Genomic DNA, 12,564 nt, shown 5'->3' on the forward strand with positions numbered 1-12,564 from the left:
CTTGAGAGTTATCCAATAGCTCTGTAGTCTCCAATATCTTTAGGTTTCCACCAAAATCTAGGCTACACAATCATAGCTTCACCTGATGGTCTCTCTAGGCCTCCATGCATGGACACCCTTGACACATGCCTGGCCTCATCAGATTTCTATAGCCATGGAGGGAGATTCCATAACCATTTTCTTAAATCCTCTACTCTAAAGTTAGAACCACATGGGTGGAGCTGCCAAGTTCTTCAGGTTGGTGGGGCTGGAACATGAACCCTCTTTTCAATTATATTTGTATCACTTTTCTGTTATTTATAGTTTCCTTCACCACTTAGGCTTCTTTTTAATTCTTTTTCACAAATTGGAAGATTACATGTGTGGGATCTTTCCCTGAGGTCACCATTCCCCTTATTCCATTTAACATCAGGCTTTTCTTTAAACATTTTATCTTGTTAAACACTGTACTTAGTTCCATTACTCTTGCTAATGCTTCTTTCTCCTCAGTTTGTATAATTTGAATTTTTCTTTGTTCACCTTTCTACTTCTCATTATAGATTTTTTATAAGAATAACCACCAATACCCATGTGGTACAAACAATACTAGCCTGTGATGAAAGCTCCTCTGCCAATGCCATTAACACACACACACACACACACACACACACACACACACACACACACACACACACACAATATGCTTCAGTATAGTCTCAGGTAGATCTTTTGGACAAGAGTAAATAGCAACCACTTTCTATGCCAAAATATCACAAGAGTGGTCCCTAAGCTACTTACTAAAATTCTTCCCTTATAAAAAATCTTGAGCCTAGATACTATAATCTATATTTCTCTCTGCACTACTGTTTTTCAAATTCCTACTGGTATGGCCCAATAATCATCACTTAAAATGTTCAACTACTTCCTGTTTCAAAGTCCTAACAGCAAAACACTGCATCATAGTAACAACCACTTAGTCCCTGATCTATTGCTTTGAAGAGATACTATTACAAAGACAACTTTATTTTTTATAAAAGGTTTAATTGAACAGTGTTTACAATATCAGAAGTTTAATCTAAATGAATTTGAGAGTTGCTCTTTCTATCTCTGTGAAGAATTGAGTTGGAATTTTGTTGGGGATTGCATTGAATCTATAAAATGCTTTTGGTAAAATGACCACTTTAACTATATTAATCCTGCCAATTCATGAGTGTAGGAGATCTTTCCATCTTCTGAGGTCCTCTTCGATTTCTTTCTTAAGAGACTTGAAGATCTTGTCATACAGACATTTCACTTGCTTGGTTAGAGTAACACCAAGATGTTTTATATTATTTGTGACTATTGGGAAGGGTGCCTAATTTCTTTCTCAGCCTGTTATCCTTTGAGTAGATAAAAGCTACTGGTTTGTTTGAGTAAATTTTGTATCTAGTCACTATGCTGCAGTTGTTTATCAGGTTTAGGAGTTCTCTGTTGGAATTTTTGGGGTCACTTAATTATACTATCCTATCATCTGCAAATAGTGATATTTTGATTTCTTTCTTTCCAATTTGTATTCCTTTGACCTTTTGCTGTCTAATTTCTCTGGCTAGGACTTCTCATGTACAATAATGAACAGGTAGGGAGATAATGGGCAGCCTTGTCTCATGCCTGATTTTAGTGGGATTGCTTCAAGTTTCTCTCAATTTAGTTTGATGTTGGTTACTGGTTTGGTATATAATGCTTTTACTATGTGTAGGTATGAGTCTTAAATTCCTTTCTATCCAAGAATTTTACCATGAAGGGGTGTTGAATTTTGTTAAATGCTTTCTCAGCATCTAATGAGATGATAATGTTGATAATGTGTTATTTTTCTTTGAGTTTGTTTATATACTGTATTACATAGATGGATTTCTATATACTGAATCATCCCTGCATCCCTGGAATAAAGCCTACTTGATCATGATGAATAATCATTTTGATATGTTCTTGGATACTGTTTGCGAGAATTTTATTGAGTATTTTTGCATCAATATTCATAAGGGAAATTGGTCTGAAGACCTCTTTCTGTGTTGAGTCTTTATGTGGTTTAGGTGTAAGCATAATTGTGGCTTCAAAGAAAGAATTGGGTAGTATTGCTTCTGTTTCTATTGGCATTAAGTCTTCTTTGATGGTCTGATAGAATTCTGCACTAAAACCATATGGTCCTGGGCTTTTTTTTTTTTTTTTTTGGGTGGGGGAAGACTTTTAATTACTTCTATTTCTTTAGGGGTTACAGGACGGTTTAGGTAGTTTATCTGACCATTATTTAATTTTGGTACCTGGTATCTGTCTAGAAAATTGTCCATTTCATCCAGATTTTCAAGTTTTGTTGCATACAGTCTTTTGTAGTAGGATCTGATAAGATTCTGAATTTCCTTGATTCATGTTGCTATGTATCCCTTTTCATTATTGATTTTATTAATTAGGATCCTGTTTCCATGCCCTCTGGTTAGTCTGGCTAAGGATTTATATAACTTGTTGATTCACCCAGGATAGCAAAAACTACTCTCAACAATGAGAGAACTTCTTGGGGAATCACCATCCCTGACCTCAAGCTGTGTTACAGGGCAATAATGATAAAAAAACGTGCATGGTATTGAAACAGAGACAAGCAGGTAGATCAATGGAATACAATTGAAGTCCCAGAAATGAACCCACATACCTATGGTCACTTGATATTTGACAAAGGAGCTAAAACCATCGAGGGGAAAAGGGACAGCATTTTCAACAAATGGTGCTGGTTTAACTGATGGTCAACATGTAGAAGAATGCATATAGAACTATGCTAATTTTCTTGTAAAAAATCTCATGTCCACATGGATTAAGGACCTCCATATAAAACCAGATATACTGAATCTAAAAGGAGAGAAAGTGGGGAAGAGCCTTGAACAAATGGACACAGGGGGAAATTTCCTGAATAGAACACCAATGGCTTATGTTTTAACATTAAGAATCTACAAATAGGACCTCATAAAATTCCAAAGTTTCTGTAAGGCAAAGGACATAATCAATAAGACAGATAACAACCAACAGGTTGGGAAAAAATCTTTTTTTTTTTTCAAAAACAATTTTTTATTAGACATTTTCTTCATTTACATTTCAAATGCTATTCTGAAAATCCCTTATACTTTCCCCCCAAAACCGCTCCCCAACCCACCCATTCACGCTCCCTGGCCCTGGCATTCAACTGTACTAGGGCATTTAATCTTCCCCAAACCAATGGCCTCTCCTCCCATTGATGTCCTACTAGGTCGTCCTCTGCTACATATGCAGCTAGAGACACAAGCTTTGAGGGGTGGGTACTGGTTAGTTCATATTGTTGTTCCTCCTATAGGGTTGCAGACCCCTTTAGCTCCTTAGGTACTTTATCTAGCTCCTTCATTGGGAGCCCTGTGTTCCATCTAGTAGATGACTGTGAGCATCCACTTCTGCATTTGACAGGCACTGGCATAGCCTCACAAGAGACAGTTATATCAGGGTCCTGTCAGCAAAATCTTTCAGGCATATGCAATAGTATCTGGGTTTGGTGGTTGTTTATGGGATGGATCCACAGGTAGGGTGGTCTCTGGAAAGTCCATCCTTTTGCCTTAGTTCCCAACTTTGTCTCTGTAACTCCTTTCATGGGTATTCTGTTCCCTATTCTAAGGAGGAATGAAATATCCATAGGTTGTTCTTCCTTCTTCTTGATTTTCTTGTGTTTTTCAAAATTGTATCTTGGGTATTCTAAGTTTCTGGGCTGATATACACTTATCAGTGAGTGCATATCTAGTGACTTATTTTGTGATTGGGTTACCTCACTAAGGATGATATACTCCAGATACATTTGCCAAGAATTTCATTTGAATTTAATTGGATCTTGCCTGGCAGACAGGAGTGGAGGGTATGCTGCTGAGTTAGAAAAGTTTTCCTGTGGCCAGGCTGAGCATTTTAAAAGAGATTGCTTTCCCAATAGCCCACGGCCAACTACTGCAGCTCCCGTGAGACGTCCAAAATTATGTCCATGGTATTGTAAAGGCTCATGCAGCAAAAAAGAAAAGAGGCTAAAGAACAAGAGAGTGAGGAGGGAAGTTCGGATGAATCATCTGACAATGGAGATAAAGTGACTAGCATGATATATAAGTTGAGCTTTAGGCGAGGAAGGTCACCTGAACCCTTGGCACCTCCCTTGCCCTCACCTCCTCTCTATAATGAAAAAAGAGGAAGTGAAGGAAAGCATAGCCACCATGCTTCAGTATGGTGAAATCTGCCTCGAGAAGTTGGTGCCTTCCCAGGGTTTCAAGATCAGCAAGGACAACGAAGAGTCAGTAACTACCTATGGCCCCCAAGCTGCCTTCATTGTGACATCTATCTATCTATCTATCTATCTATCTATCTATCTATCTATTTGTCACCTTTGTTGCATGTCACTTCCTCTGCTTTCAAGGAGAATATTCCAGACAGTGTTACTTTCCAGTGTAACCATAAGCCTACTTAGCTTGGGGTAAGAATTAGTAGAAAATGGTGCTTCAATAAACCGTTGTTGTGGGATCCTGGCCTATGTTTGAGCCAGCTTCCCTCATTCCCACTTAAATCAAAGCAGCTGGCTCAGCTCCCTTGTTAACTCTCAGCTGAAAACTGGAATCTTACTAGTAAATCAGAGAGTGGATTTGCTCCAAGAGCAGATAGATATTCTGGAGCAATTAGTCTTTGTGTCATGTGTATCCCATACATCAGGAAGTTGTGTAACCTCTATGCAGTTTCAGAATTTTTCTCGTGCAGCTAATTTGTTCCGAACAAGATGAAAGAATTACAGTCACCTATTGTTGCAGTGAATAACACCTGTGTGGAGATTGCCACCGCTCAACAGTGGTTGAAGATGATCCAGAGGACCTTCAGCTTCCTCAAGGATTGGGGAGGGATGGCCTTCTGGGGAATTTTGCTGTGTGCTGTATGTGTTGGTATACTGTGGTGGATGATACACATGCACAGACGGGTGTAGACTGATTCATGCTGTGGCGGCTATAGAGTCAGGTAATTCGCCCCAGGTTTGTCTCCTAATAGTGGCTGAGGGCCATAAGCTGTGAAGTCACCAATGACAGGGATATTGAGGTGCTGTGAGCCAGATGCCCACTGCTTTCTTGGCTGCAAGGTGATTCAATGATGGGATTAGTGTGGAACGCCCACTGCATAGCCTAAGACACAACCCTTGCCCACCTAGGACCTAAAAAAGGCCTAGTTACTGGGTGCTGGACACAGATACAAACCTCATGGCCTAAAACAGGTGCTTCACCGACCCTCTTTTTACAGCCACCCCCCAACATTTTGATTAAACAGAAAGGGAGAGATGTGGGAAGTGGGTGTGGCCATGGCTGCAGAGCCAAGATGGCATCCTGGCTCACTGCCAAGCCCCATGATTCCCTGCTTGTTTACCAAAAACCTGATTATGCGCACCTGAGTGATTACACACTGCCCGCCTGACATATAGCATCATACAGCATGATATTGAGTCACTGACCTATCAACACCCACCCTGTCTGCTTGCATGGCTCGCGTATAGAACATGTTGAATGTTGATTGGATGATAAGCGATGAGAGACAAGTGCAGACGGTGGAAGGGGTTAAATTGGGTTATCCCAGAATAAAGAGGGAGCTGAGGAGAAGCAGGGAAGCTGAGAAGCAGAGGGTGAAGCTGAAGAGCTGAGGAGAAGCTGAGAAGCAGAGAGGGGAGAAGCTGAACTGCTGTAGAGAGCTGGGGTGAGCTGTACAGAGAATAAAGGAAGCTACAGCTGGAAGTTGTGGAAGCTGCTCAAACTCTGCCTTGGAGTATGTGTCATCTTTGCCCCACCTCTGCTGGACGGAGGTTGGGGTTCCTCGACAGATTTCAAAGTCTTAACTTAAAAAAATGCACTCAATTTGAATGATTAACCATTATTCCATGTTTAAAAGCTTTTAAAACTCTAAGATTACAATTTGTTAGAAGCAATGTGCCTCACATTCCTTTGAGCTTACAGACATTGCTTAAAAGATTTTCCTTTGAAACCTTAACAGCTGAGAATTCTGTTCTCCCCCACAGCTCTTGGCACCACTTCTGGAACCAGAACTTAAAAGAGTAAAGACCTATATTTCAAGGCTGCTGGAAAATAACTGACTTTTTAGGGCATGGTCCTAACACATCGGATAATATTCCAGGCCAGAAGAATTTAGACTTTTCCTTTGACTTGCTAAAACTTACTCTATAATGCAAGAGCGATTTTATTGACCCACCTGGCCCAATTAATCTGTGAATTATATTTTTAACCTTACCACTTCATTGTAACTGTGAGAAAGTATTTCAGTTTGACATATTTCTTCCTCATCTTAACATCTTGGTATAAAAAGGCAAGAATTCTTAACACTAGGTATAGTTATAATATATATGAACCAGAAAGAACTGGCACGGGTGAGGCTTCGATCTAAATCAATTCTGACAAAAGGAAAATGTAAAAATAACAACAACAACAAAACAAAAATGTTGCATTTTGTATTATATAGCTTACTATCAAGAATAGCCATAATGCAATGATGCCCTCATTTGAATGCATGTGTACCTACATGCATCTATTTGTATACATATCAAAAAAGAGAATATAGGCAACATGTATGTATTACTCCCTTTTCATTTTATAAACAAAAATTGAAAGTTTAACAGACCTGTATCAAGGTCATATAGTTAATATTTGTACTAGAACTAATGTTAAGATTTGCTTGTTTACTTTGTATTGGAGTCTAAACTAATTTGAGGATGGCTAATCACTACAAGTAAAGAAATCATAGCCCTGTTAGTTTTATTACCTACTATGCAATAATATTATAATTGCATCCTTAGAAAACAATAGCATGTTTATTTGCCTTATTTTCCTCTTTTAAACAAATTACTAATCAATTTCTACTGAAACAAACCAGGGCTAGATGCCGTAGAATCCCATAACTGAAGGCAGTCCCAATAATAATGTCTTTTTTGTGTGCAGAGATGAAATGGGTATTTGATGAGCAGAATGTTTCCCTAAGTTGGGCCATAAATCAATTTCTTATGGAAAGGTAAGAGAATACTAAAAAAGGGTTGGTAGGGGGAGATACTATTCATAATTTAGAATCTATGTCCTTAACATAATTTCCTAGATGTTGAAATTTAGTCTAATTCTTAATTGAAGAGTGACTTGAAATATGCTCTGACTGCCATTACATTTTGGCTATAAGTGCCACTGTGATATGGCCCCTGGCTAGATCAGTTTTATTATGGAGACCAAAACTTTATACCTAACTACATTTCCTTAGAAGGGCTTATATATGTTTGACTTCTAGAGGACAGTCAACCAATAGCTCTAATTGAAAAGCTTTGTAAAATTTCCCATGATGTTGCAAAACTTAGTTAGATATGAGTTGTTGACATTGCACTTGATTTCAAAGCAGCCAATTATTTACCAATCTAAATGCATTTTTATGTCAAACAAATACACACATAAAGCTTCTGCTTGTGTTTCCATGAAGCCAAATTGTTGCCCATTTTCACAATGGCAAGCAGATTTGTATTGGAGACCCTACACTGTAGTGGTATGCAGCAGTTTTCCTGTATTAAAATGAAAGAATTGATTGCACCTTAGCAAAGGTATCATAGATAAAGCATTTGTTCAAGATCTTGACAAAATACAATTAAAGGACATGGCTAAAAGCTATACACGAATACTGTTACACTTATTTTCTTATTGTCTTAAATAAAATATAAGCACATTTTGCTAAAACATACAATATTCATTCCTTCTCATATGAATAACTCCTATGAAATCACTCTGTCACCATGAGAATCTTGCAGAACACAAAGTAAATATATCTTTCTGGGTGATGCCCCATGAAGATGTTCCTTTGTTGTTAATTCATTTCCTTATTTACACATCCATTGCCAGCAGGCAGCCTTCTATTACTGCATGCTACATGTTAGTATGCACTAAAAAAAACTTACATGAAAGTGCTGAGGATATTTAGGTCATTTAACAGCAGTAGTAAAATATAAATTAACAGGGAAATTGCTGACATCATTAGTACGAAGCGTTAACATCTGCAGGTTACACATTCCAGATGCATAATATCTGTTAATTATAGTTGTAATAGGAGACCACTGGGAACACGAATCAGGATTGATGTTAAATTTTTGCTACTTTCAGAAGACAGAATTGTACTTTCATAGAGTTAACTTGTAAAAATGAAGGAAATTGTGTGGGCAGGAGTAATAGGTCATCCAAATATTTCATGAGTGAAAATCTATTTCTATTTAAGGGCATATAAATAACCCTAATATTAAGTAAAATGGAAGCATAAACTTTAAATTCATTTATTAAAAATACAGCAAACATTTAGTTAGTTACTTCCATGATATCTCCTATGAATTTTATTCATTACTAAAATATATTGATTCTTATCATCCACCACTACCGTTTTAACCTCAACATTTTATTAGTTTTTCTTATGTACATGTTATTTGTCCTTTTGTCTTGGTTTATATTATTTTTAATTTCTGTTTGAAGTTATGGATAAATCTGATATTGTGTTACAAATATCCGCATCTAAAACCAGAGAAATAGCTCAGTGGATAAGAACACTTGGTGCTCTTCTAAAAGACCAAGATTCTGGTTCCAGCAACCAAGTACAGTAGTTCACAACTTCCTGTAATTTCTGCTCCAGAAAATTGAACACCCTCTTTTTCTAGAGTTTATGGGTACCAACAATCTTTCTGTGTGTGACTCTCTGTGTCTCTCTCTCTCTTCTCCCCTCTCCCCTCTCTCCTCTTGTGGGACATTGGGTTAGGCACAGACAGGCTAGTCTCCAGTTGAGCTGAGGTCTGAACCCCGGAATGGTGATAATTCACCTACATGACACAGTAGGCATTCCCTCAAGCTCGTGGAACTCTGGCTCATGCCTAAGTTACCAACCCCCACAGCCCCTACTTTGGCTCCTGCCTAAGTTACCGACTCCCACAGCCCCAACTCTGGCTCCTGCCTAAGTTACCGACCCCCACAGCCCCCACAAGAGAAGCATGGCTAGAAGTCATGTAGACAATGCCCCAAGTTTCTGATCTTTAGGCTAAACTCCTCCCCAGTTACCTAGCAACAGTAAAGACCAAAAAAGGGCTGTTCAGCCCCTCCTAGCTCTCTTACTGGTCTTTCTCTTACTTCTCACTCTCACCCTCTCACTCCTCTCTCTTTGTCTCCTCTCCTTTCTCACTCTGATTTCTTCTTTCTCCTCTCCTCTCCTCTCCTCTCCTCTCCTCTCCTCTCCTCTCCTGCTTTTCATCCTGTTTATTTTGTTGATAGTATCTATGTTTCCAAAAGTTATCTAAGAATCCCCAATTAGGATAGCCTGGCTTGTCAGGGCGACCCAAGGTTCTCTCCCCCCCACCCCCCATTTTCAATACTGGGTTTATTTGTACATTTTTTTTCATTTTCTTTTGAGACTGTTTTTTATTCGCACCATTTCTCCCTTCCCTTCACTCCCTTCCAACTTTCCCATTATACCCCTCCTCACTCTACTTCAAATTCAGGACCTTGTTTTTCAGTAATTGTTGTTGCATGCATATATGTATTTGCATATGCACACATATTCCTTGCCCAGCTTTTTATGTGTATTGTGAAGTTTGAACTCAATTCTTCATGTTTAAACTATATGTACTTTATTCACAGAGCTAGATTTCCATCTCCTGAATGTTTTGTTTTCATTAACTTTTCTTTTCTCTTCTTATATTTTTCTTCTTCTCTTTAGGAAACTAAAAGTTATCTTCACAGGAGGATTTTTAAAGTGTACTTTTCTGATCGTATGTGCAGTAGTCTTGCCTCCATCCATCCAACTGTAATTTTTACTAAAATTCATTTAAGGATTATGAATTATTTCTTTTCCTTCTTTCTTTCTTTCTTTCTTTCTTTCTTTCTTTCTTTCTTTCTTTCTTTGTTTTTTTTTTGTTTTTTGTTTGTTTGTTTGTTTGTTTGTTTGTTTTGAGACAGGGTTTCTCTGTATAGCCCTGGCTGTCCTGGAACTCACTTTGTAGACCAGGCTGGTCTCGAACTCAGAAATCCACCTGCCTCTGCCTCCTGAGTGCTGGGATTAAAGGCGTGTGCCTCCAGTGCCAGGATTGAAGAATTATTTCTTAAACTCCTTTATTGGAAAAGAAAATTATCATCCATAGAGATGTTTGTGGATCAGCCACTTAGTAGCATATTTAAACACTATCTGAAGTAGTTGATGACAGATGCTATAGTTGACCTTTTCAGTCTTTGACATGAATCACATTTTTGCATGTTGAATTAGACCAAAACAAAGATCAAGCCATTTTGTCCCCAAACACATTAAGCAAATAATTTCTTTATAGTTTTTATCTTTCCTATCAAAATATCTTAAATATTATTCACCTTTTGTTGGCTTATATCATGCTTGTTTATTATACAACTTGTGAAGTAACAATTGAAGCCTTCTTTGATGCCCCTGATTTATAATCCTCATATACTGAAAATAAATTCTAAAACCCACATCTGTATATATGTTGAAATTTTTATGTTTCTTCTATGCTTATGATATCCTCCTCCTTAAACTCTTATATCTGATTTTTGAAATGTCAGATTTGCCTCATTTAATATAGGAAAATATTTTAAATATTCTTTTAAGATACCATTACACTTCTTTTGACAAAATAAGGATCTTTTTCCAGTGATACTTTGTCGTTTTAAATATATTCCACAACCAAAATAATTTGTGTTAGTTTGACACATTTGCAAAAATTCAATATAAAGAAAGTAGAACAAATTGCATATATTTTACAGTTCAGTCAATTTTCATACTAGCATAATCTAGAGATGGTACAGGTTACTATCTTGCAAAGTTTCTTGGTGCACCTTTTTAGGCTTTGAAGTTTCCTCGCCTGTCATCTTAGTCACTTATCTGCTTGCTTTCTTTCTTTGTTTCTTTGTTTGTTTGTTTGTTTGTTTGTTTCTTTCTTTCTTTCTTCCTTTCTTTTGTTCTTTCTTTTTTTTAATGTTTTATTTTTTTATTGGATATTTTATTTATTTATATTTCAAGTGTTATTCCCTTTAGTTTTGATTGGTAATTTAATTTAAATGAAACTACATGGAGTATTCTGTCTTTTGGTATAATTTTAGTCCATGTTATTTTAAGATTTAGTAATATTGTTTCAGGTATACATGAGTAGTTTATGTTTGCTTTTGTATAATATTCCACTCCTTGCTTATTTAACTGCTGATGCATATTTGGTTGGTGTCTATGTTTTACTCTTCTGGATAAAATTACTATGCAACTTCACAAACAAGTAATTATTACTCCTATAAGCATGAACAATCCAGTTGATTCAAAACTTCACAAGCATTTCAATTAGCCAATTTAGGTTTGTTCACATTTCCTTCATGCACTATTGGTGACTTTGAACATTTTTCATTTGTTTGTTGATGATTCATTTATATTGTATGTCAAAATGAATACTTAAAGTTTTTAAAATTTTGTTTGGTTTTGAGTGTTATGTGTGAAATAAGGAATTTATTTATACATAAATTTTCTCCCAGTATGCATTTTGCATTTTTATTCTATTAGCAACACCTTTCCAAGATCACATGTACATTAATATGTGTAAGATCCAATTATGTTTTTTTCTTTGATATAGGCTTTTTATTTGTCTTGTAAAAGGAGCATGTCTACTCCAATATTATGAATATTTTATTGCTTTTTATTAGATATTTTCTTCATTTACATTTCAAATGCTATGCCAAAAGTCCCCTGTACCCTCCTCCATCCCGTTCCCCAACCCACCCACTCCCACTTCCTGGCCCTGGCATTCCCCTCTACTGGGGCATATAATCTTCTCAAGACCAAGGTCCTCTCCTGCCATTGATGGCCTACTAAACCATCCTCTACTACATATGCAAATAGAGACACAGGCTCTAGGGGGTATTGGTTAGTTCATATTGTTGTTTCTCCTATAGGGTTGCAGACCCCTTTGCTGATCGGGTACTTTCTCTAGCTCCTTTATTGGGGGCACCGTGTTCCATCCAATAGATGACTGTGAGCATCCGCTTCTGTATGCATAGCCTTATAAGAGACAGCTATATCAGGGTCCTGTCAGCAAAATATTGCTGGCATATGCAATAGTATCTGGGTTTGGTGGTTGTTTAGGGCATGGATCCCCAGGTGAGGCAGTTTCTGGATGGTACTTCCTTCCCTCTCAGCTCCAAATTTTGTGTCTCTAACTCCTTCCATGAGTATTTTCTTCCCATTCTAAGGAGGAAAGAATCAACAAATGGGACATCATAAATTTGCAAAGCTTCTGTAAGGCAAAAGATACTGTCAATAAGACAAAGAGGCCACCAACAGATTGGGAAAGAAGTTTTAACAATTCTAAATCTGATAGTGGACTAATGTCCAATACAAAGTCTAATACTAATGTCCAATGACAAAGAGCTCAAGAAGCTGAACTACAAAAATTCAAATAGCCCCATTAAAAAAATGGGGTATAGAACTAAACAAAGAATTCTCAACTGAGGAGTACCAAAGGGATGAGAA

Source organism: Mus pahari, chromosome X (genome assembly GCF_900095145.1).
Source record: "Mus pahari chromosome X, PAHARI_EIJ_v1.1, whole genome shotgun sequence".
NCBI lineage: Eukaryota > Metazoa > Chordata > Mammalia > Rodentia > Muridae > Mus > Mus pahari.